The sequence below is a fragment of the Nycticebus coucang genome, chromosome 12 (assembly GCF_027406575.1).
Source record: "Nycticebus coucang isolate mNycCou1 chromosome 12, mNycCou1.pri, whole genome shotgun sequence".
NCBI lineage: Eukaryota > Metazoa > Chordata > Mammalia > Primates > Lorisidae > Nycticebus > Nycticebus coucang.
In genome coordinates, this window is record NC_069791.1 from 43,737,684 (window position 1) to 43,763,843 (window position 26,160).

Here is a 26,160-nt window from a genome sequence, read left to right on the forward strand (position 1 = left end):
TGATGAGAGACCCAGGCTGAGTCTGGCTGGAGCTCCTGTCACCACCTGGGCTCTGCCGCAGGTGCGCTTCAGTGTTATGGCCCTGGTTCTTTGATATATTTATGTTAGTTTGCTAATTTTTAAAACGGGAATGATTTGGCTATTGGTCCTGCGTACCTGCCAGGTTACATGTTATGAGAATAAATTGAGATCATTGTATTTTGTTAATAAGAATATAAGGTAGAGGTATTCATATTGTGAACTGTCACACTGAAATACATGGGAATTAAGGGTTACAGGCAGAGAATCTTTTAAGCATGATTTTTTTTTAATGTTATTGTATCCTTATACCATGAGAACAATAGTAAGACAGGGTCATACTATATGTGGGTCATTACAAAAGTTTTGAGATACACATAATTCAAGATATATACAATCCATGCAGATGGAAACAAATGAAACCCTTCCCGCAACCCTGATGAGCGAAACAAGTTGAAACTTGCCTGGATGAATCAGCAGGGATACTATCGACTGTGTTTCGTGGAAGTGAAGTAATGGACCATAATAGTCAGTCAGTCTCAAGACTTTTGTAGTGACCCATGTATATTGTTTCCAAATAAATATACAAACAAAAAACAACAAGAGGAAGAAGCAGCAGAGGAAGAAAAAAAAAAAAAACAGATCTATATAGTCTTGGAAATATTGGCATTTTGGAACTATACTTACTGGGATTACTAATTTATAGCTTATTAAAGAAGAATTTTCTATTTAAAAATATGCCTCCATTATTTTCAATGTTTTTGCATTTTTTGCTGTGAAGAAAACCTAGTTTTTGTTTTTTTCTCTTTAATGTTTTAACCATTCATCTGGTTGTATGTGTTATGATGCTTAGTAAAACTGAATGAGTGTTTCTTTTACTTCTTTTAGTTTTTTTCTGTTTTTTTTTTTTTTGTTGTTGTTGTTGTTTGTTTTCTTTCAACTTCCTTTATAACTATTGTTCTTCTGTCATCCACTAAACACACACGCACACTCACACACTCCTTCACTGTCTTCTTTCCTTCATCCAGAGTATGAGTGTACAAGTGTAGGGGTTAGATAACAGCACATCAAATGGTTTCGTGTTGCCAGTTTGCAGAATTATTGTGATTGAAATTACTGCCTCTTACATGAAAAATAAATGAAACATTTTAATGCAAGAATAGTAGATAAAATGTATTCCATTCAGAAAATATTTTAACTCTTGGAATCTTTAACATGAAGTCACATGAGGTGCAAAAAACTTGTCACTGAAACATTTTTAATGGAAAATTTACTATATAAAGTTTTATGTTCTGAATTTGACTCTCAAAATACTTTGAAAAGAGAACAGATATTTTAAAGATTACAGGAGTTTTGTTTACGGGATTTGATTAAGCCAACTAAAAACTCAGCAATTGCCTAGAAAGTTTTAATTATTCTATCCTGAAGGAATTAATTTGTCATATTAATTTGTCATATTTGTCATACATGTTGTTGAATAAACGTTTTGTCTGAAATGTATTTCAGAAATGAGTCAATGGAATATTTTAAAAGTCGTATGGATGGATGAGTCATTTGTAAATCTACTTTAAAATAGTATTCAACATCCAGTAGATCTTTAATGCTATTGAAGATTTTTTTTGTTTTTGGACAGACTGTGTGGACAAACTGGTCCATTATTTCACTCCCAAGACCCAGTTGACAGTGACCTTGGTGACTCACCTGTGCAAGTTTCACCTTGCTGGGCTTATCAGTGTTGCTGGGAGGGTTTCCCTTGTTTTTTGACATGGATTTAATGATTCTTAATTTTTCTGTATTTCAAAAACTTTCATAATGACCCATATATGTAGATAAGGGAGATTATGCAATTTGTCTCTATTTTTTAGTTATTTAACTTTTCATTCTCTGCTTTTAGAACTACATCTCCAACATAAAATATAGCATCCACGTACATTAGATTTTTACAGTAGAAATTTGTTATGGTGCATTACCTTCATATGATAATTGAATTTAATATTCAATTGTTTTTAATATTCGTATTATTATATATATCACTTAATGAACAGCTTTGTAAAACACACATTTATTGTCATTTATGAACAACCTTGTGAGACATGCCTGGTAATCCTGATAAATATTTAATATTCAATATTAAATAATGAATTATATTAAATTGTTGCTTTAAATGTTTTCAGAATAGGGTGGGGATAAATAAATATATAATACAGATGTGCAATGTCTGTTGAAAGAATGAATATGTATATATGTGAATGGTGTGGTGCAGATTTCAGAGTAAGGAGAAATCTCTGGGCATCAGAAGAGCCCTTGAGGTTTTAATGGAAGAAATGAAACTTGAGCCAGGCCTGGAAGGAGGAAGGAAAGAAGAAAAGGAAAGATTTTGGGTAAGGAAAGGAGATCATTTCAGGTGTGGGGAACATTATATGCTAAACCATAGAGACAGAGAGGGATTAGTGTAATGAAGAGGGTTCCCGCTGGTGATGCACTTTGGGAGCGAGGCAGGTAAATTTACACTGGATGTTGTCATAGCCAGTAGGGAGCATTTTAGTTCTTGATCCCTAGGAATGTATTGTGAAGAGTTAAATTGAGATGTTATTCTTGAAAGTGTTAATCTGACAGCATGCAAGAGCTGTGGGTGGAGGGCCAGACATGGAGAGTTATTCACACCTGAGTAAAGCATTAAATGAAGGCAGTGTACATATCAAGATGAGCCATAGTTGTGGTTTCAAAAATTGCCTCAACAAATTTAAAAGGATTGAAATCACACAGAGTTTATTCTGTGACCATGATAGAGGCAAACTAGAAATCATTAACAGAAAGATGAATAAGTCTCCAACATTTAGAAAATAAGGAACACACTTCTAAATAATCCTTAGGATAAAGAAGATGTTTCAAGAGAGATAAAATATACATTGCCTGAAAATACAAATAGAATATATCAAAATTTGTGAGACAACTAAAGAGATAAAAACAATCTGTAATAGGGGCAGCACCTGTGGCTCAAAGGAGTAGGGTGCTGGCCCCATATGCCAGAGGTAGCGAGTTCAAGCCCAGCCCCCACCAAAAAACTGCAAAAAAAAAAAAAAATCTGTAATAGAAATGCAGAATGTCTTTGATTCCTTTGATGCGCTTGGTAGACGGGATAAGGCTAAGGAAAGAATCAGTGAATTTGGAGATAGGTCAGTAGAAACTTTCCAAACTGAAAAGCAAAGGGGAGAATGAAAAAAATGGAATAGAATAACAACTGAGACAATTATAAAAGATGTAATAAATGCATAATGGAATCTGTGAGGAGAAGGAAGGGATCAAAAGAAATATTTGAAGTAATAATGGCTCAGGATTTTTCAAAACGAATGACAGACATTCAACTACAAATCCAGGAATCTCACAATTATTGACAAACAACAAGATCAGGATAAATACCAAAAAGTGTGCAGATAGGCATATCATATTCAAACTGCAAAAATCCAAAGACAGAGAATGGTTTGAAATGGGAAGAGGACAATGGCTTCTCCTCACCTTTAGAGGAACAGGGGTAAGAATTACATTGGACATCTCTTCAGAAACCAAGAAGAGAGTGGAATTTAAAGCCTTGGTACAGAAGACTAAAAATCACCAACTTAGAATCCTGTATCCAGTAGAATTATTCTTCAAAAGCAAAGGAGAAAAAAACAGTGAAGGAGAAAGAAAACAATTTCTTAGACAAAACAATAACAGCCGAACAACTGGGAATTATTGCCAGTATACTGCTTTGCAAGAAATAGTAAAAGAAATATGTTCTTCCAGTCTGTGGCTTATCTTTTCGTTTTCTTAATTGTGTCTTTTAACACATTTTTATTGGCTTGAATATATTATTGCCAAAGCTTGATATAAAAATGTATTATGCTCCATATATTGCTAGAAATAGCATCTCTGCAATGAACATTTTCAATTTAGCCTTTTTTGTTGTTGCCCTGGGGTTGAATGGCTTGGAGTCATGGGCTCACAGCAACCTCAAACTCCTGGGCTCAAGTGATCCTCTTGCCTCAGCCTCTCAAGTAGCTTGGACTTTGGGCACCAGCTATAATACTAAATATTTTTCTATTTGTAGAGACTGGGTCTTACTCTTGCTCAGGATGGTTTTGAAATTCCGAATTCAGGCAATCCACCTGCCTTGGCCTCCCAGTGTGCTAGAATTACAGGCATGAGCCACCCCACCTAGCTGTTTAACCTTAGTAAAAAATCTCAGAGATGTAACATTATTGTATATTCAAAGTAAATTACAAAGCATAAATAATTGCACTGAAATATAAATAGCAAAATCTTTTGTTAGTTCCTGTATTTTCATGCAAAAGGTACATGCTTTCTTCAAGTAGATACAGTAGTGCTGGGAGTAATGTTTGACCCTTCAAATTCAATTAATAACTCAGCACCCAGGAGAGTGTTCCTGATTATTGTTGCTTGTTTGTGAAACATTCTCTGAGGTTCTTTGTAATAAGGAACAGGTTACCTTTCCATTCATCAGGACCTACTATTACTAAAAGGGCCATTGCTGCATTTTCTTTAAGTTACCTCTCTTGGATTGTTATGTAGTATTAGTCTGGCAGAGAACACTGTATAAAGTATGTACATGGATATACCTCCTGGTTTGAAAATGGGATCTATGAATTGGATTCTGTGTCTTTTTAGGAGTTATTACCATGGTGATGAATAGTGTGCTTAGTTTTATAGTTGGCATGATTCTTCTGGTTTAGATCACCTGTATTTTCTTGCTACTCTAGCAGTTGAACACACTTTGGGCAGCAGTTAAAATTCCATCACTAAAAAGCTAGTAGGAAGAATGCAGAACTAGTGATTTAGTAGAATTAGCAACATCAGTATGCTTTTAATCTGTTGATTATTTCCTTTTAGTGCTAACTAGTGGGAGTTTATGCATTTCACAAGCTTAAACCCCTCCTTCGCAATCAGAACTGGTAGGGAATTATATCCTATGCTGCAGTTATAATTTTTCATCATTTGTTGAAGCATTATGGGGGAGGCCTCTTGATAAAAGCATCTTGATAAAGGAAACTAGACTTAATTATTCTTTATTTTAGTGAGTCTACATTTCAAATACTTTGCTTTACTATATTGAAATAAACTGTCTCAGTTGTTGTAAATTAAATCTACTGTTATCTACAAAACATTGAAAGAGGCTGGGTGTGGTACCTCACACCTATAATCCTACACTCTGGGAGGCTGAGGTGGGTGAATTGCTTGAGCTCTGGAGTTGGAGACTGGCCTGAACCTGAGTAAGAGACCCCATCTAAAACTAAGAACAGAAAAAAATAGCTGGGCATTGTGGGTGTCTGTAGTCCCAGCTGCTTGGAAGGCTGAAGCAAGAGGATCACTTGAACCCAGGAATTTGAAGTTGCTGTGAGCTATGATGCCGGTGACAGAGTGAGACTGTCTCAAAACAAAAAACATTGAAAGTATGGCAAGTTGTTTCAGGTAGGTTTAACACAAGTATGAGGACAAATGAACACAAGTAAAACATTGAATTTAGGGTAATAAAATGACTTGTTGATTTGAGATAAATACTATATGCTAAATTCCAAACCTACTGGAGGATATAATGGGAGTTAACCTACTTAGAGTCATTGTTCCTAAAGCAAATCCAGCTGTGTAAAGTTCTAAATGTAAAGGTGGATGTTAAACCTGCTAGGGAAATAATTAGAATCCCAGGTGCCCGAACTTTGTGAAAAATGTAAACAATAGAACCACAGTTAGTTGTACGTAACTTAGATTTAACAGAACGATTAATAAGATTTCCTGAGTGGAAAGATGATTTAAGAGAGTTAGTGAATTTCCAACCCTTAAAAAATACCATGTGCTGAATTATAGTCATTCTTATCTTTACCATTGGTTTGTAGATACCAATAGATTTAATTTAGGCTAATTAAATTAACAATTAAAAAAATTAAATCTAAGGGCGGCGCCTGTGGCTCGAGGAATAGGGCACCGGTCCCATATGCCAGAGGTGTCAGTTTCAAACCCAGCCCTGGCCAAAAACCACAAAAAAAAAATAAAATAAAATAAAATAAATCTAAGTAATCATATGCAACAAAGTTCAAATTAGTCCAGTTTTGGTTATATGTTTCTTCTTACTGGTAACTCTCAGTAATCAAAATGGCTTTCTGTTTTATTAGTCTGAATTAGATTTTCATGTCTTTTCTTTCATTTTATATTGTTAATGAAACTGGAATAAGTGTTTTTTTCTTTTAGGATGACTATATGATTGCATGGATGCTTGATACAGTACACACTACATAGTAAATGTTTATTTAGTCTTTTAGGAGGGAAAGCAGGGTCAAGATAACTGATTATCAGTTCACACTAAATTAAAAAAAAAAGATAATGCTACAAATCGTCACTTAATAATTTGCCTAGAATTTTTGTTCTAGTTCTTTTACTTGGACTTCAGCAGATACCTGAACTCTTACTGAGCCAGTGCTACCTTCTCCAGGAATTTGTTTTTAAGATTTTCTTTCCTGCCAACCACAGGACTAAACTTTATATCCCACGAATGAGTATGAAATTCTGAGCCCCCTCCCTAAATTCTATCACTCTGTCATTCTTTCCCTTGTAATTGTTCCTCTCCTTTGTTGCTATTTCCCGCTTGTATTGTTCATTCCTCAATGACTACAAGTTCTTTGTATGAAAAAAGGACCCAATCCTTCTTGCTTTGTCAGCTTTTGAATTTCTGTTGTGAAATAATCTTCAGATGTCAGCTCCCTACAAAGCTTTTTTTCATCCCCCTTACTGGAATTTGCTTCCTAAAATCTTGTGGTTGATTCAGTTTTTATGACTGGTTCCTAACAAGCTGAATTAAAATTTTCTGATGTTTTATTTATATTTAAGTATGATTTTATTAGATTTATGTCATTCAGCATATACGTGTGATACTTGTATGCTTTTATTATGTGTACATAGATCTGTAATACAATTACTGTAAAGGCCAAATTCTACATCTTATTTGTGAACCAGTCAACCTTTTAATGAGAGACAAATTTCGACAAATGCTTAAGAGACACACTTCTAATAAATACATAGAAATACTTGCTTACTGCCAGAGCCTGTGAATTTTTAAAATTCATTCTTTTCCCTCAATATATTTTCATTTTTCTGCTCTTTGATGGTAATGAATCAGGGCTGTTGTAATGAGATGGTTACAGGTCTGATGTCCCAGGTGAGTGCGTGATGAGTGACTCACCATATGAGTAAGAGCCACTGTGCTACCCTGTTATGTAATTTCCAATAAGGTAACAAAAGTGTAAGAATTCAGAAGAATAAGCAAAATGCTGTGTAAACTAAAACGTCTGTGTACAAACACAGACACATTTTTCTTGATATCTGAGAGTGAGGTCAGATGATACAGAGTTCGTGGTATGAAATAATGTTGCTGCTGAAATTCCTGACAGTCTCCATAAATGAGGAGAAATCAGTTTAGATTTCTAGCAGGTGTGTATTAGATCTGCTGGGTTTTGACATGGATCCATAGACTAGTGGTATCCTAATGCAAAATAGTATTTGCCTTGAAGTAAAGAAAGTAGATTTTTAAAAATGTTCCCTAACAGAATACCTAAGAATGGGTGATCTGTGGATGTTGAATTATGTTTCATTGTCAAATGAATCAAAATGACAGGAAGTGAACTGAAGGCTCATTATTTTCATGCATTATGGGCTATTTTAATTTCTTGGAGAAAAGTTTGAAGACTGATAGTTTGAAGGTTTTTTCAAAAAGCAACATTTAAACTTGCAGATAGGAAGATGTCTATAAACAGACTGCCTTACACAATGGAAAATAATGCCAGCAGGACTCCTGTGGGAGTTACGTGTGTGTATACTGTATGTTTTCTAACAGATTCATGTAGAAATCTATTTAAAATCCATGCAAAGTGGCTGTTTGATGTGTAGTTATTATACCATAGCAGCCAAATTTTAAAATAGAATTATAGCAGATTTAATTTCTATATTGTTTAAATATACAGAAAACTTTGATAAAAATTCATTCATATTCAGAAGAGCTACCTTGTTCTTTCTGGACCTAAGTCTTAGATTTACCTAATGCTGAAGTCAGTTAAAGGAGACTTTTTGGTGGTATTTGAAACATGCCTTATGTTTCAATGTTGCCACGAAGTGCACAATTTATTGTGGGAGTCTGAGATGAGGATCAAATATTGGCATCAAATTCTGAAAGTTCATTTTATTTATTTATTATTGTTTTTTTTTTTTTTTGAGACAAAGTTTCACCTTGTTGCCCTTGGTAGAGTACCTTGGTGTCATAGCTCATAGCAACCTCACACTCTTGGGCTCAGGCGATCCTTTTGGCTCAGCCTCCAGAGTAGCTGGGACTATGAGTGCCCACCACAATGCCCAGCTATTTTAATTTAATTTAATTTTTTTTTGAGAGCCTCACTTTGTCATCCTGGGTAGAGTGTCGTGGCATCAGACCTCACAACAACCTCATACTCTTGGGCTCAAGTGACCCTCTTGCTCAGCCTCCTAAGTAGCTGGCACTACAGGTACTCGTCACGATGCCTGGCTGTTTTTTAGAGATGGGATTTTGCTCTTGCTCAGGCTGCTCTCCAACTTGTGAGCTCAAGCAATCCACCCGCCTCAGCCTTTCAGAGTGCTAGGATTACAGGCGTGAGCCACTGTGTCCAGCCTCCATACACTTGATATTTTGATTTCATATTAAGAAACCATACAACTTTTTTGTTAAGTCAGTAATAAAGAGTAACAACTGATGTCCATATATAAATGAAGTAATGATGATTTTATACTAGAATAGTCAGCCTGTTGATTATCTTAAAACTGAATTCTGCATTTGAACCCACCAGCTTCGGTGTATGTGGCTGATGCCATAACCACTGTGCTATGGATACTGAGACTTGAATTCTGCATTTGAAGTGAAAATTAAGTGTCTCCTCCTTGGGATCAGAAAGGTAGCATCTGTTGCCCTTGGTGGAGTGCTGTGGCATCACAGCTCACAGCAACCTCAAACTCTTGGGCTTATGCGATTCTCTTCCCTCAGCCTCCCTTATAGCTGGGACTATAGGCACCTGCCACAACACCTCACTGTTTTTTGTTGCAGTTGTCCTTGTTGTTTAGCTGGCCTAGGCTGGGTTCAAACCAGCCAGGCTTGATGTATGTGGCTGCTGCCGTAACCATTGTGCTATGGGTGCCAAGCCACAAACTTGATTTTCTTAAATGTAAAATGATTTTACGTGGGAGTTGGTTGAAAAGACACTTTGGATTTTGGGTTAAATATAATTAGAATAATTTAGAGAGGTCTATACAAAGGATTATCATTCGCATTAAATTTATGAAAACATTAATTGATATGATTTTCAACTTAGTCATGTTATTAAAGGTATAGAAAGACCTAATATACTACCTTTGCAAAAAAAAAGTATAGATATAGGTTTACATTATGTTGACACTGTATGTCTCTTTTGGTTTTGAGGGAAAATTTTATGTGTATTTGTTATCTTTTATATATACACACAATTGTTGGCAACTAACAAATGATTCCTATTTGTCTAAAAGGGGAAAAAAAGGCAAAAAAAATCAGTAAGAAAATATTGAAAAGGGGGAATGGTTTTAAAGAGAGCGTCACTCCTACACTTATAAATATGTAATTTTTTTTCAGATTGGAAAAGACTTTTTCTTTTTCTTTTTCTTTTTTTTTTGTGGTTTTTGGCCAGGGCTGGGCTTGAACCCGTCACCTCTGGCATATGGGACAGGCGCCCTACCACGTTGAGCCACAGGCACCGCCCATGGAAAAGACTTTTTCAAACAAGTGTTATCCAGTAGTTTTGGTGAGAATGTTAAATGACAGGAAAAAAAAATCTTACAAATTACTGGTGAATATGTGCTGTGAATATATCTTCCCTCCTCCCTGGGTTAGAGCCTAATCTCCAATGTGATGGTACTGACAGATGGGGTCTGCTGGCGGTGATGGAGGCATGTCCTCATGAATGGGACTGGTGACTTTATAAAAGAGGTGCAAGGGAGCGGTTGGACCCTTCCTCCCTGTGAGGACACAGCTAGAAGATGCCACTGTGGAAGCAGAAAGCAGGTTCTCACCAACGCTGAATCTACTGGTGCCTTTGATCTTAGATTTGTCAGCTTTCACTATGAGAAATAAATTTCTGTTTTTTATAAGTTACCCAGCATAAGGCATTTTTGTTATAGCAATGCATATGGACCAAGACATTATAAATCAGTATAATATCAACGGGGGTTAATTTTGACCGTGAATCACTAACATTAGAGGTGGGTATACTCTTTAACATAGCATTTCCTTCTTTAGAATTTTACTCTAAAATATTCAGGAATGTGTATAAAGATTTGGTTCAAGGGTCGTAGTTGCAGATAATCAGATACAGAACTATTAGAAACAATATAACTGCTCAAAGATTAGTTAATATAAACATTTTGGATAGTATTTTAGAATGAGGCTATAGAAAACTTTAGTAAGAAACCATTCATAGTATGGTATTCTTTTTATTTCAGGTTAAAAAGGTAAAAAATTATAAAGACAGTATAATTTATATCCCTCTTTAAAAAAGTATGTATGTGTACCAAGAACACTAGAAGAATAAAATATATAAAACATGAGAGCAGTTATCCCTGGCCAGTGGTATGACTGACAATTTTTGTTCTTGTTTTCCTTGGGGCCTTTTTATTTATTTATGTATTTATTTATTTATTAAATCATAGCTGTGCACATTAGTATGATCATGAGGCACCATACACTTGGTTCATAGACCGTTTGACACATTTTCATCACACTAGTTAACGTAGCTTTCGTGACATTTTCTTAGTTATTTTGCTAAGACCTTTACATTCTGCATTTACTAGGATTCACATATACCCTTGTAAGATGCACCAATTTTTGTTCTTAATTTGTTTTTGTATCTTCTAACTTCCTGCCATGGATTTACTTTTAAGTTAGAAATATTTAAAAAAACAAAAAATAAAAAAATTCTACTTGGCTTGGTGCCTATAGCTCAGCAGCTAGGGCGCCAGCCATATACATCAGAGCAAGCGGGTTTGAACCCAGCCTGGGCCTGCCAAACAACAATGACAACTGCAACCAAAAAATAGCCTGGCGTTGTGGCAGGTGCCTGTAGTCCCAGCTACTTGGGAGGCTGAGGCAAGAGAATCACTTAAGCCCAAGAGTTTGAGGCTGTGAGCCGTGATGCCACAAGCACTCTACCAAGGGCGACATAGTGAGACTCTGTCTAAAACAAAACAAACAAAAAAAGAAATATTTTAAAAATATACTAAAAACAAAAAGACAAATGTCGACGTTTGGTGCTGAATGAAGCATAGAAATCAAGCAAGTGCTTCTCATTCTCTTAAACTTGTTGAAGTAGGATGTGCTTTTATGACTAAGTTTTCAGTAAACTTCTTTTAATTTGATGCATAGACAAAGGCAAAAAAAGATTATTGTTATGCATAAGAAAGGAAAAATAAAATTTACTATTCCAAAATGGAAAAACTAGTGGTGAGTGGTGTGCCTTCTGATGGGAGAGCTACTGGAGGCTTTGGAGATGGACTTCTCTTCTGTTGGTTAACACAACTGTCTGCTTCTAGGTGATTCATTTTTTGTTGAATTCCACAAACCTCGTTCTTTTAGAGTGAGTGTTACATAGTTTTTCGAATATTGCTTTCTTTACCTCAGTACATCTAGGAAAACAGTTTGGAAATAAGCTACTAGAATTAAAAAAAAATCTAGTTTTATCAATTAAAAAAATCTACTTAGTGTATGTTGGATTTAATTTTGTGAATGAGGAATGCTAGGTGGCAGTCTGTCACGGGCTCATAGTTGGATGGGTTTTCTGTGGATTTGAATTTCTCTGTTGTAGTGTTTGATAGCATTTTTTTAAATCTTTGCATTCTTTTTTACTCTAAGTATAATAGACATATTTTTGATTCTTTACCTGTTATGTGCCAACCATTGTGCCAAATGCTGGGAATATTGTAGTAAATAACAAAGTCTAGCCCATATCCTCAAAAAGCATGTATTTTAATGAGAAAGACAGGCCAAAAATAAGTAACACAAAATCACCAATTGTACAATTGTAGTAGGTGGTAAGAAGAACATTAGATGTGTCCTCATATAGAGAATAATGTAGGGAGGGTACTTTAAATATCTGGATGTGATTCTCTGAGCAATAGGTAGATAAGCTGAGGCTTCTAGGATAAGAATTGCTAAGGGATGGAGAAATTGAGTTCCGGGCAAAGGGAGTCCAAGACTGGGATGAAATAGGAGGAAGCAGAAAGAGACAGAGTTGGAAAGGGAGGCAGCTGTCAGATCCTGAAAGGCCTCCTAGGTGGCAGTGAGAGGTTTTGATTTCACCATAACTGCATTTAGGCAACACTGTAGTGTTCCAGCTAAGTAAATAACATGATCAGATTGGTTTTCAAGCAACACCCAATTTTATGAGTACTAAGGAATGATTGTTTATAACAATTTGCAGAGTGTGCTACCAGTAACTCTCTTTTACAGTATGCTTTAATTACATCAGCAGTGTGATCAGGATGTACCCAGTCACCTGGAGTAAAGAAAAGCTACAGTGTCTGTGACCTCACTGAGTCCTCAGCACCAGAACCAATTATTTAAATAATTCAAATATTTATTCAGAGAAACTGTGTTTTTTAAAATCCACCATTTATTACTTATAGTTAATCGGACACTACGCTATGCTCTTTACATGCATTATTTCATTCAGTCTCTGTGAAGAATACTATTATTTTCATTTCATAGGTAAGATAAGCAAATAGACTCAGTGAAGTAATGTGGCCAAAGTGATAGAGCTGAAAATAATGGAGTTGGGATTTGAAACTGTCTTGTGCATGATCCCTGGTTCTGTACAACTTATGCTCTACTTCCTGTGTTAATAATGGAGTTGGGATTTGAAATTGTCTTGTACATGATCCCTGGTTCTGTACCACTATGCTCTACTTCCTGTGTTAATAATGGAGTTGGGATTTGAAACTGTCTTGTGCATGATCCCTGGTTCTGTACAACTATACTTCCTGTGTTAATGATTGGCTTAAGGTAACACTATATTAGTAGTACCAGGGGAAAAAATAAGGCTTACATTTCAAATTCATGGCTCCATTAACCATAATATGCTACCTCTTGACAGAATTTGTTTAATCTGTTTCCTATAGCCCCATGTCAAGAATACAAGGAAGTTAGATGCTGAGTTAGAAGGATCACGAGTAGGTCTTGGAAAGGGACACCAAGCTAAGAGTGAGAACTGGTTTGGAGAATCAGCATTTTTATCAACTGAAAATAAACTTGAAAGATATCCTTAATATTTTGCCCAACCAGGCTAAATCTTTATTATATCAATAATTTTCAGCCAAAGGCCACAACTAAATTCTACCTAGGCTAACTCTTGTTCAGTGATATTCAGAGGTTACAGCACTGTTAAGACTGGTCTATCCTCTGGCGGTTTAATATCAGTGCATCCCTGTGACACTCAGTTTCAGATCACTTGGAAGTTTTGCCACACCGTCTTCTCTTTATGTGACTGCAGCTCTTCCATGGGCCACTGACACAGCTTGTTTGATTTAAGCCGCCTCTGTCTCCCCTATTTATTGGTAACATACAAGCTGCAAGGATCATTTGATGTGCAAATTAAATTGCAGGTTTTATTTCAAAGGATGACATAAGGTATATCATTTTAACAGCTATTTACGTGGCTTTTTCTAAACTGCTACTCTGAAAACAGGCATTTCATTCCTTTATTGCAGTGCTTCCTGATTTAATTTTTCAAAGCTGCTTGCTCAGTATTAGCTTGTTAAAGTGTACATATATATGACGATTCCTTGCAATGTTTTAGTAGGTGCATGCTTTGGAATTAAACTGAGCATTCTCCTGCATTTTTGCTTAGATCACACTCTATCAGCACTCACAATTTCTTTTTTGTACTTTCCTTCTTCCTTCCTACTGAGTGTAAGTGGAGGAAGTTAAGTCTCATTATCTAGCTGATGTGATAATTTCCTATGTTACAGAGTTAAGATAAAAATAATTGAGGAAGGATTGATACGTCTATATGAGATGCCTTTTGTGTCTAAGTGGGATGTAACAACCTAGAAACACTCATGATTTCAATAAGCTGAAGTGGTCCTATGTCTTTTTTTTTTTTTTTTCTTTTTTTTTGGTTTAACATTTTGTGGAAAGGACAGGTTTGGGGGAGGATTATTTTAAGTTTAAAAATGCTGTTTTATAAGGACCGTCCTGTCAGTTCTGTTGATAAATATTTATCAAGCCTCCTGGCTAGCTCATTTGGTAGTACGTGAGACTCCCGGTGTGCAGTTGCCCAGCCAGTTACATGGAGTTTGAGCAACATATAAGTCAGGTGAAATGAGGAGGGCTAAGTGAAATCTTAAAGATGGGAAATTATCTACCTGCCAGAAGCTTTGTTTTCCCCTGCCTCTCGGAAATTCTTGGTACCTATTGTGTTCCAGAAAAGTCTGTATTTAAATGGGGAATTTTCAGTAGAAATGGGAAGTTCTATAAAAATTGTTATTTGCTAATTTGTGAGGTAAAGTTACAGATGTCCTCATAGAGACTGATAATTTTTCCCTATTCATCATTAAGTTTTCTGACTGTGGTTATTTAATTTTTATAAAAATAGGCCATTTTATGTTGCACAGGGTAAAACTGCTAATTACTATGTTTTAGCAAAAATTGAAGTAGAGTTTCTTCTTTTAAATTTGAATCAGGAAAATGTATAATAGTCCATCTGAATGAGATTTGACAAACTGGTCTCATTTTATAGGTGAGGAAATGGAGGCTGTCAGAGGTTAAATTACTTAAACAAGGTTGCAGAGCTATTAAGTGGCAGATGTGGCTTTTGGTTTCCTAGTGATGAGATGTGTCCACTTTACAAGTTGTCTTTGGCTGTAGTACAAGAGGGAAATGAGAAATTGCTATTTTCTTTTGTTTTCACTATTTTTTTTAAGAACTTGTTTGCTTTTTTATTGAACATGTCAAATAAGCTCATGTCTTACTGAAATTGTACAATGATTTCTAGGTTGAAAATAACATTTAAAATCCATAATCAAGTAAGTTTTATAGTATTTCCTTTAATGGATTCCTGACCTTTGCCAGTTTAAGGCAAAACTACCATTTTGTTCATTTACATACACTTTTGTATAATTTTGTTGTTCATCTTCCTCCAAGCAGTATTTCCCTAACTTACAAGGCACTATTGCCATCTATAGACCTAATTTAATTACGATCTCACTCTTCGTGAAGAATGTATAATTTTGGTTACTATTTCTTCACCCAAAGGAGTGCCCATTTAAATATTTTTTATTTTCTGCCTTTAATTCAGGTTCTACAAATAATGGCTCCAAACCTAGACCAACTTATTTAATCTTTTTTTATATTAACAGATTGGTTCTTCTTCATGCCATATGTTTGTCCTTTTGTATGACTGTAATATTATAGTAGTAAATATGACTTTCCCCAAATATGCATTATTTTATATGTCTTATTGCCAGATAAGTTGTTAAAGCATTTGATTGGCCATTCTGTCCATATAAATTTAGCTTAGTTCATTGGTAATTGAAATTTGAAAATATGCAATTTATTTTTATTTTTTTCTAGAAATTTCTTTTGAATTATGTCACATTAATAGTACCTTTCTTACTCCCATTAAGAAAAGGTGTTAAAGTTAAAAGAAGAGGAAGGGTTGGTTTGTAGAATACAAAGCAGGTAATGAATCTTCGGAGAGGAAAATATGAAAGACAGGGGAGGAGCTGGAGTGGGACGATACAGGAACTGAGCGTGAAATCCTGCTTCTGTTTCCAAGATGGATGAACTGTGACACTGTTGATTGATTCTGTGTGGTTGTCCTAACAATTTATGTAAGTGGCCTCATGTCCTTTCGTATCTGATGATCTTAGTTGACAGGTTATCTTGCTGCCTATCTTGCCTGCCTCTGTATTTATGATCACAAAGTATGGGAATGTAGGGCAAGGTTACCAGTAGAGATGTGTGTGTGTGTGTGTGTGTGCGCGCGCGTGCAATTTCTTCCTTCATAAGCTTTGGAAAAATACGTAGTAATCAAATCTGTCATTCCAAATATATATTTCATGTAGCTCCTTTTCTAAATGGCCCTATCATAGAAACTTGAGGGATCAACAAATACCCATGAGCCTTGCTTAGATTTTTCTTGAGTGTGCCTAGGAATGATTATGGAAGTCTTCAGACCCTGAAGTTGTTTTTATTATTGGTATTCTGGACAATGATTAGTCATATACCAGCCTGCAGTAGATTAGCCTTTTGTAAGGCTATTAACATCTTTAATGATAATGTAGAAGCGAAAATTATATCAGAAGTCTATTACTTTAATAGGAGGATAGTAATTGTGCCTGTTAATTCATTATTTGGCATTTCTTTCTGAGCACCAGCATTTTTTGGCATTTGGCAGACTCATGGGCTCTTACAAGAGGCATTAACTCAAAAATGACAGAGGTTGTAATTGGGATACCCTCTCAGATCCCTTTCAGCTTTCAAGTTCAGTGGTATCTTGAATTACTAGGTTGGAATCTTATATTGATTATATTGTTCATTTTGAAGGATTTCCCTTCTGTTACTTTTAATACTGATCTCCTCACCAAAAAGATCATAGTAGTACTTTCTGCTTTTCTCTCCACTGGTTTCAAGACTTTGCTATTCTCTTTTTGTACCCTTCAATATCTGCCCCCCAGGGGTGGTGCCTGTGGCTCAAGGAGTAGGGCGCCGGTCCCATATGCCAGAGGTGGCGGGTTCAAACCCAGCCCTGGCCAAAAACCACAAAAAAAAAAAAAAAATATCTGCCCCCCTCTCTCTCTACACATATACATTTTACTTTTGATTTTATCTTATTTATTTATTTACTTAGCTGAGGCCCTTCTGTTGCAGTTTAGCTTCCTTATAAAACAGACTTGAGATGGAAATTAGTGTGCAGGAAGTTTATTAGAAAGTGCTCTTGGGATCAACCTTGTGGATAGAAGGACGGAACCAGTATTGGGCAGAGGGGCAGTTTACTGCTGTGCAGTGAATCTCAAATAAGATTTGACCATGTGAGGAGCTTTCAGTGTTCCTGGTTGGGAAAAGGGGACCAGTCTTTATATTCTGCATGCCAACCGGTCTTTGGATGTGGGCTGCCCTGAGAAGGGAGTGTGACATTTTGTGAGGAAATTCTTCAACTGAGGCCTTTCTGAAAAGATCTGACTGCTGAGGTTTGTCGGATAGCTATAGCACAGCAGCTGGGCAATCAGACCTGAAAGGGATGTGGATAACGCACCACAGTTTTCATTCCATCTTTCACAAAGATGCTGGAGATAGTAAAGAATGCTTGGGGAATTTTCAGGAATGAGGAGTTGCAGGACAGATTTGTCAGGGGCTTGAAAGATGGGAGAGTTTAGAAGTTGGTTTGGGAGAGGCTCTGCTGGACAACAGGCTTCTGGCCTTCTAAATACATTTTTAAAGTTCTGTTTATACTGATGCTATTCCTTTTTTAACTTAAAGAAACCTGATGAAAACTCTGGATGCTCTATGCAGGAAAAAGCATAACTTTATGTAAATAACATTGGTTTTTGTAAAATCTACTGATGATTTTTCAGTTTCTGTTCTCTATAATTTAATTATGCTTTTTCTGGTCTTCATATTCAAAAATGAGTTGAGTGGTAAATTTTATGTTTGATGTATCTGTTAATGCATTAGTCAATCATTATAGTCAATCATTTTCTCACAGATTTTATATTTCTAAATTTATAAGCTCATCTTAATGGAGATTGCTTTTTGTTTTGTTTTGTTTTTTCTACTTGAAGAATCTCATGTAGCTTTGTTTATGGAATGTTGCTTTAAAATGGTTAATGTTTGTTCTTTCGAGATACTCCTGGGATTTTATTGACCTAGGATCCAATTTCTTAGTTTGAGGATTCTTAATTTTTTATCTTGGAGATTCTCATACAAATAAGATCCAAACTTTAAAACCATTATGTCATAGGTTTAGGATTTTAATTTCTGGTTATAGCATTTCCCTTCGCCTCTCACCCAGATTCTTAGAAATAAGATGCCATCAAGTCTTTGTAAACAGTGAGTGAATTTCTCTCACTCCCACCCCCACTTTCTAACTGTTACTGCAGCACTTTGAAGATAGTCCTGGTTTTACGGTACCAACTTTATACCATATGTGAGCCAGGGCCTCTTCTGCCCCAACATGGACACACGTGCAGGTTGTATCCTGTGTTGAGGAAATGTGGGGCCAGTAATCCAGCACAGGTCTGCTCTATTGAGGGAGCATTTTCTTCTGATCTTTTCTCCTTGAGGGGCATCCTGTTACCAGTTTCGGTCAAGCCTTAGTACTGAAGAGACTCCAGTGATTCTTCCGGGTGGCTGTTGCTAGCAGTATTTGCTTTTGTGCTTACCTCTTTGTTCATCATTTCCAGCTTTGGTTTGGCACTAGGGAATTCTCTTTATTGCAGGTAAAGCCATATGTTTAATTTTGTTATCCTTCTTTTCTAAGTGTTTGTAGTGGAAAGCTGTCTTTCTTAGCCCAGTTGACTGTATTGCTGGACCTGGAATTCCCATCAGTTACTTATAACCACCATTCCTCAGTTCCTACCTCTGTAAGATGGAAGTGATCATGGTGTACATCTGTGTAGTCTTTATTCAGAGCACACAGTACGTTCTCAGTGAATGCTAGCCCTTACTATTTGCACCATTTGAAACCTTTTTTTTTTTTTTTTAAACCACCTTAGGCAAGAGTTGGAAGTGTAGTATAGCTATGTTTACTTATTTAACAAGAAGAGGAAGTCTTAGTTAACGCCCCAGAGAAACCAAAGGAGAAACTTTGTCCATTATACATAGTACAATGCCAATTGAAGCTTAGAGTCCCACCCCTTTTTTTCCTTTCTGATATACCAAAGGTCACTTGGCACAAAAGTGAACTTAGAGGAATGTCCTCCCAGTATTGCCTGGAAGATTGCTTAGAGGAGTTTTGCCTGGATTGTGTGGGTAGGTAAGTTTGAGTTCAGTATTTTCTTTGCTAAGGAGGGCTCTCTCAAAGGCATAATTATTGTAAAGGGTATTTGTAGATCTTTCAACATGTAGTAATACTTTTTCATCTGAGTAAGCCCTTTTATAATTTTTAGCATTCTGATTTGGTATTCTAAATGAATTCTGACCTTGGTGAAATTGGTGGTTGCCTGGTCTCCACAGGCTCCGGCCCCCTGTCTTCTAGCTGACAGAGATGGGGATTTAAAAGATTTCCTTCCTTTTGGTCAGCGGTTCTCAACCTGGGGGTCGCAACCCACAGGAACTGTATTAAAGGGCTGTGGCATTAGGAAGCTTGAGAACCACTGCTTTAGGTCATAGTGTTTAAGAGAATAATTTTCCATCTCACACTTCAGCTAAAAAGAGGCCTATGATTATTAACAATTGGAAATGTGGGAAGGCACAGACACAATATATCAATTTTCCCAAAACATTATTTTGAACTTAATCTTATATGCAAATACTGTGATTATCCTGTGCATATTAACTGCTTTGAACTGTTTATGCAATGTTAGTTATACTATGAAAATTTGCTTATTAACCGTTTAGCCTTCTTAGGTTGTTACTGGCTTTGAGTCTACAGGCAAAACACGGCCAAATTTCTGTGTAAACATTTTGCTTGGGACCGTAAATGTAGTTGAATATGTGTATTTAAACTTTTTTTTTAAGCCCATGTATATTAATAGAACTTGTAAATATTTAAATAGTCAATTAATGGAAGCTTTTAAAGCAAAACTCTTTTTAAAAATTCAGTTTTATAATTACAGTGTTTTAAGTCTCAAAGTTGAGTTTAGTGACAAATATGTAATTCTTAATATGTAGAGATCTATGTATGTCTTTTATTTTTGTTGTTCTCATTGATTTATATGTTATATTTGATCTTATTCAGAAGGAACCTTTTTGTCATTGTTCCAGTTACTACTAGTTAAGTGCAAGACTAACATTTATACTATTTAAAAATGAGAGCTAATAACGCACCACAATATATTATAGAGAGACCAAAAGTAACTAAATGGTATAATTACTGTTTTGGTGCTGGGAAATGTGGCAAGTTCTTAAGTCTAGTGCCATAGTTATGGTTGTTTTGATCGTTTTTTGAAATACATTCTTGGATGTGTTGATTTTCCTGTAATATGTCTATTGTTTCTTAAGCCTGTTCTATAAGGAACATTATCACTTTACACAAATTTTAACCACCCATGCAAACATCACGTGCAGATTTTTGGTAGCATAAATAGACGAAGTTCCTTGAGATGTTTATGGACAGATGATTCTTACCCTTGCCATAAAGTTTTGGTCAGCTTTACTGGCCAGATTCTAAAGTAAATGTTAGTATCGTGTGGACTGTAAATCTCCATATGTGTTCTGGGAATGGTATGTAAACTATTTTGTTCTTTGACCCACCTGCCCCCACCTTTAGGAAGATATCCTTACATCTGCCATACCTAGAGAAGTATAAAAAAGGTTTCTGTTTTTCGGTAACTAGACTTGGAAACAGTTTCTTCAATTTAACTTAAGTAAGTTGTATATAAGAGGAAATGACTATGGAGAGGAAAAGCTGTTTAGTCTCATTTCTATGTAAACACTGTAGTTCTGAAAGAAATTGTATAGAGAAGTCTCCTTTTTATTTTTCAGTGACTTTATGTGTCATGAATTCATCAGGGTAGAAATGAAGTTTAGTTAAAGAGACTGCCTATGAGTTTTCTAAGGTGACAAAAACCAACTCATTATATTTTAGACTTTTAAATAACTTAGTTGAATTGTATAAAAACCTGTGCAAAAGATAGAATGAAGCAGATTCTCCTATAGCAGCGGTTCTCAACCTATGGGTCACGACCCACAGCAACTATTAAAGGGCCACGGTATTAGGAAGGTTGAGAACCACTGTCCTATAGTCCTTTGATCATTTACCTTATAAGATATTCCTAATTTAATTAAACAGTATTTAAAAATTTCTTCTTTTAGGGTTTGGATTTGTGTGTATGTCTTCACTTGTTTAATTGACACGTAAGCACTTGAGAATTGACTTTTCAGCTATATGAAGAAATTATTTTGGTTAAAATTTGTGGCAGTTGTATATAGAATCTTGTATACGGAATGTATTAACTAGATTTGGGAATTTGATTAAAAGAAACTTATGGTAGTTTTAATCCTAACATTTTTTAAAATGTTAAAGCAATTTGTGAAATATTGTGTGTCTGTACTTGCTAAGGTAAATGTAAGATCTGAGCTGTATGGGATGTGAATTTCTTAACACTTACCCTTAGATGGAGTATCAACATTTGTTCATGAAGGTTTTTGTTTTAGGAACATCCGTATACATTTTCGTGATTACTAAAAATACAATGTGTCTCACATCTAGCTGTAACTCAGAATGACATTATTTAACTTGGCTAATTATCCTATCCTAATCACCAGATTTAAAGCTCTAGTGACAACTTTCTAATATACAAGGTGGATATAAAGTGTGCAATTAAAAATAGTTTAACAGTAAATTTCACACGAACTTTATGGGTACCCTGTATTATTATTGTACTGGCAGGTTCCATTATATTCTTATCGTTCTTCATTATTTCAAAAAATGCTTTCCCTCATCATGAGGGTAATTTTTCTTTACTTCACCATTTCATATAATTTACCAGAGCACACGACATAGCTAGTATCCATTAAGTAGAGCCATGAATATCAGTCTTGCACACAAAGCCTGGGATTGTGACTGGGGAAAGCCCTCCTGCTGCCCTGGCCTGGCATTCCAAAGACGCTGAATGAATTCTCTTAACTTATTCAAAGCGTGAATTTGTAAAAAGCCCATTGGCTTCCTTTTGCCCATTCATAACTCATGCCCCTTTCTTCTGGTTAAAAATTGTCAGTATGTTTCTCGTTTCCCATCATACACTATTCAGAGTCTGGTATGTAGCTTATCATTTGAATCATGTATCTTAATTTATGGCCTAAGCCTCTTGTTCTTTACGCTCCATACCTCCCATTTCCTGCCTCTTTTTCTTTCCTCATGCTGTAATTAGAAAGTCTCTCTCACTCAAAATTTAGCCCTTCCTTAAGGTCTACTGATCACCAACATTAAGTTTCTCCTGGTCTCCTCTCCCAGTGTTGAAAGTATGCTGTTTTCTACTTTATGCATTTTCTTATGTTGCTTTATCTATCTTGTGAGGATAGAAAGAATTAGGTTACACTGTTTGCATTTGTTAGGTAAAGTCCCTCTTATAATTGTGTCCCACCCACAAAATGTGTGCCATACAATGTAATTTTACGCCATTAAGTGGGAGCACACCTCTTCCCACCCCCACCTTGATTTGAGATTTTCTCTTGTGTAGGTGATCATTTACTGGCTTCATATTAGAATTGAGTACACTGGATTCTTGAGTACATTCCATTCTTGTGATACTTTACTAAGAAGAATGTATTTGAACTCTACCAGGTTAATACAAAAAATGTAAAGTCTCCATCTTTTTTTTTTTTTTTTTTTGCAGTTTTTGGCCAGGGCTGGGTTTGAACCCACCACCTCTGGCATATGGGGCGGACGCCCTACCCCTTTGAGCCACAGGTGCTGCCCAAAGTCTCCATCTTTTTAATGGCTGAATAGTATTCCATTGGTATACATATACCCCAGCTTATTAATCCATGCATTATAATATTTTACTTGTCTAATATTGACTGAGTGGGATTGACTTATAAAGTCTCCTTCTCTTACCATAATGAGTTACAGGTAGTTTTGTCTTGTTTTAACTTATGTTGCCATGTAGGTGCTTATTGTAAATACATGTCAGTGAAAAAAAGGAATGATACAACAGTGTTATTAACTACCAATTTTACTTCTTTGTTGGAATGGACATTCGAGGACAAGGGATCAACTGGAGATCTAAACAAATGTGACATGGCTATCTGAATCAGCACTATCCCCAGTAGGAAAAGCTGAAGAAATAATCAAAGCTGCAGTTAACAAATGTTTTAAATTATGTTGCAGAGTGGCTTAGTACTGACAGGCAAAGAACAACCCTTTCTAGGTAAAGACTTTGGGACAGTAGGAAATAGAGTAACACAGGCTTTGGAGGTAGTGACCATAGTTCTGACTCCAGAACATTTTTTACGAGTTCATAGTTTGAGAATAAATAGGGTCAGTTCTGCTTCTTTTTAAAATGAGCATTTGTTCCTACGTGATTGATATCAGGGAACAATTTCAGCGTAATGCACATTTCATTGCTTATGCTTGATTTCATCTGAGAAATAGTAGGTGAGCACAGAAAATTTCATATAGATGCAGTGAGCTGCATAGGAATATCAAAATGCGCATGTGGCCAGGAGCAGTGGATAAAGCATTGTGATCGTTAGAAATGCACGTCTCATTATAGCAGAACTGGACTCACACTTGTAATCCTAGCACTCTGGGAAGCCTAAGTAGGTAAGATTGCTTGAACTTAGGAGTTCGAGACCAGCCTGAGCAAGAGCGAGACCCTTGCTGAAATAGAAAACTGAAAATAGAATAATTAGCTGGGTGTCACGGCAGGAGCCTATAGTCCCAGCTAGTTGGGAGGCTGAGGCAGGAGGATTGCTTGAGCCCAGGAGTTTGAGATTGCTGTGAGCTATGACACTATGGCACTCTACCCAGAGTGACAGAGTGAGACTTGTCTCAAAAAAAAATAAATGCACATGTGCACACCTCAGGCATCTTCCAGCTACCTGACGTCATGACATTATAAACCCCACCCATTCACATTTTGCATTATAACTTCTCTTCTGATTTCAGATAACCCATCTTCCTGGTAATTCACAAGCTACAACCTTTTGCCACACAATTCCTCAAGTGAACTTAAGGTCTTTTTCAAGGTAAGGTGCCATACTATAGTAGTTTTTATTTATTTTTTAACCATTCAACATATTTAAAACTGCTATGGTCTTTATTAGGCTCTTAGCTTTCTTTTTTATAATGTGTCACTGACAGAGTTTTTGATTCTTGAGTCTCCAATCTAATTTTTCCCATAAACTCTGTGGTTTTAATTAAGCGATTTTGCTTAGCGTTGTGATTTTTAGGGAGTGCACATGTCTCATTATAACAGAACTGACTGCATTAATTGACAACGTACAGAATGAACTGATTCTTCTCTCATCTCATCCCCCTCCCCATATACCTCTTAATGGTGAAAGACATTGATAATAGTCTTTGCAAGGAAGAGCACAGCAGAGCACAGCAAAATACCAAAGACCTTTGTCCAGAGTAGTTAGAGAAAAGGGGACATACATTTACTGGTTGAAATACAAAGATAAACTCAAAAACAAGTAAAGACTGAGAAGTAAACATATATAGCCTTTACTCCTCTGGAATAAAGATACATCTTATCTTCAAATAATAATTACATTTAACATTTTTTAAGCCTTTACCATGCTAGGCACTATGATAAGTGCTTGACGCAGATTATGTCATGTAATCCTCAGAAAACCCTATAAAGTAGGTATTATTACTGTCTTTATTTTACAGATGGGTAATTAACTTGCCCAAGGTCAATGACTCATAAATGTAAATGGCAGAGCCAATGCTAGAATCAAGTCTGATATAGATTGTAGCCATCTCTTGGAGTACTTTGTAGATTATAAATAAATAATTTCTACATGTGTTTTTTCACCTGCACTTAATTACCATCTCTGGCTGGCATCACAAACTGTTGTGATCCCTGTGACAGACAAAGAAATCAAGGTGCTCAAGCTGAGAGTGAACAGATTATCAGAGGCTGAACAAGGTCGGAAACTAATTCTGATGCCAAATTCAGAATTTTTTTCCTGGAGCTTATACATGAAAAGAGGAGAAAAATGAGAGAATTAGGGATAAGGATATGAGCTGAACTATAAAAGGGAACGTGTTGGAAGATGGGGCACAAAATAGAATTTTAACAGTACTTCAGTAATGAATGCAGAGAATCAACTGGAGAATGAGCACTGGGGGCCTCTCACACTCATCAAATTCTCATGAAAGAATAAAACCAGCGATTTTAATACAAGATTGTGGTAGGAAAAATCTGAGGTCGTGAGCAGTAACTGGTTATTCTGTAATCCTGATTAGTAATAGACTCACAAAAGTCAGAGGGAAGAGCAAAGTGAAACTGGAGGAAGCCTCAGAAAGGCTTTTACTTCTTGGGTAACTTGTGATGTATCTTTTTTTTTTAAGTTCTGAGGTAGCCCACAGGGCCTTACATGTGAGCAAATATTTAATTAGTATATGTTATACTGGAAATTAAATAAATAATAAAGATGATAGTTCTTCAGTTGGGTATTGATTAAGTGAGGTCATAGGATAAGTCAGGGTGGAACTAATGAGTAGTTATGAACATAAAGTGTAGGGTCAGTAAACTATAGCCGGTGAACTATTTTCTTTCTACAAGCCAAGAGTGGTTTTTACATTTTTAGTAGGTTATTAAAAACAGAAATAAAGAGACCATATGTGGCCCACAAAGCCTTAAAATATTTATAATCTAGCCCCCTTTGCAGAAAGTTTGTCAAACCTTGACCTGAAATATATTCTATAAAGCAAAAAAAGGTAGACATGTGCCTGTTTAGGAAATCAGATTAGGTAATGTAAAGTGGTATAATATTTCTTAGGGTTTACATTTTCAAACATGTACCATTTTTCCCACATGGAGGAAGGAACTGTTATTTATTTAGCAGGATATTTTGCTAGGGGCTTTGTATGCTTTTATTTCTCAGACTCTGGAGAGAGTTTATAACCACTTTCCAAATGAGTAAACTAGGCTCCTCGAGGCCAAGGAAGCCTAAAGTTTCACATTTAATAAGTGATGGGATTCAAGTGTAAGTTTGTCAGGCTCACTCTAGATAAAAATGTGGTAAGAAAAATTTGTTGTAAAAATGAACATAGACTATTCAAATTCTGGCTGGAAAGTATCTCAGTAGATATCAAATGTGGACATTTGTAGAGACTTTATTTCATATCTAACATATAAAAGTACACACAAAAAATAGGGTAAGTTGGAGAATTGTGAAATTTTACTACAAAATTTGCACATGAAGGAATATCTCTGGAT

General features: G+C 35.9%; 1 protein-coding gene across 4 annotated transcripts in view; it reads left to right on the forward strand.

The window, feature by feature from the left end:
* EPS8 (epidermal growth factor receptor pathway substrate 8) overlaps positions 1-26,160 on the forward strand; it is a 167,888-nt gene that overhangs the window by 48,761 nt on the left and 92,967 nt on the right. Inside the window, exons 1-2 of one of the 4 annotated variants that reach the window (XM_053555726.1) lie at positions 19,003-19,075; positions 23,877-23,956. The exons of 1 other annotated variant lie outside the window; for it this stretch is intronic. The gene's annotated coding sequence lies outside the window, so the exon portion shown is untranslated. Of the gene's footprint in view, positions 1-19,002; positions 19,080-23,876; positions 23,957-26,160 lie in introns of those variants that run through there. 2 more of the 4 variants (XM_053555724.1, XM_053555725.1) reach the window with 2 other exon arrangements.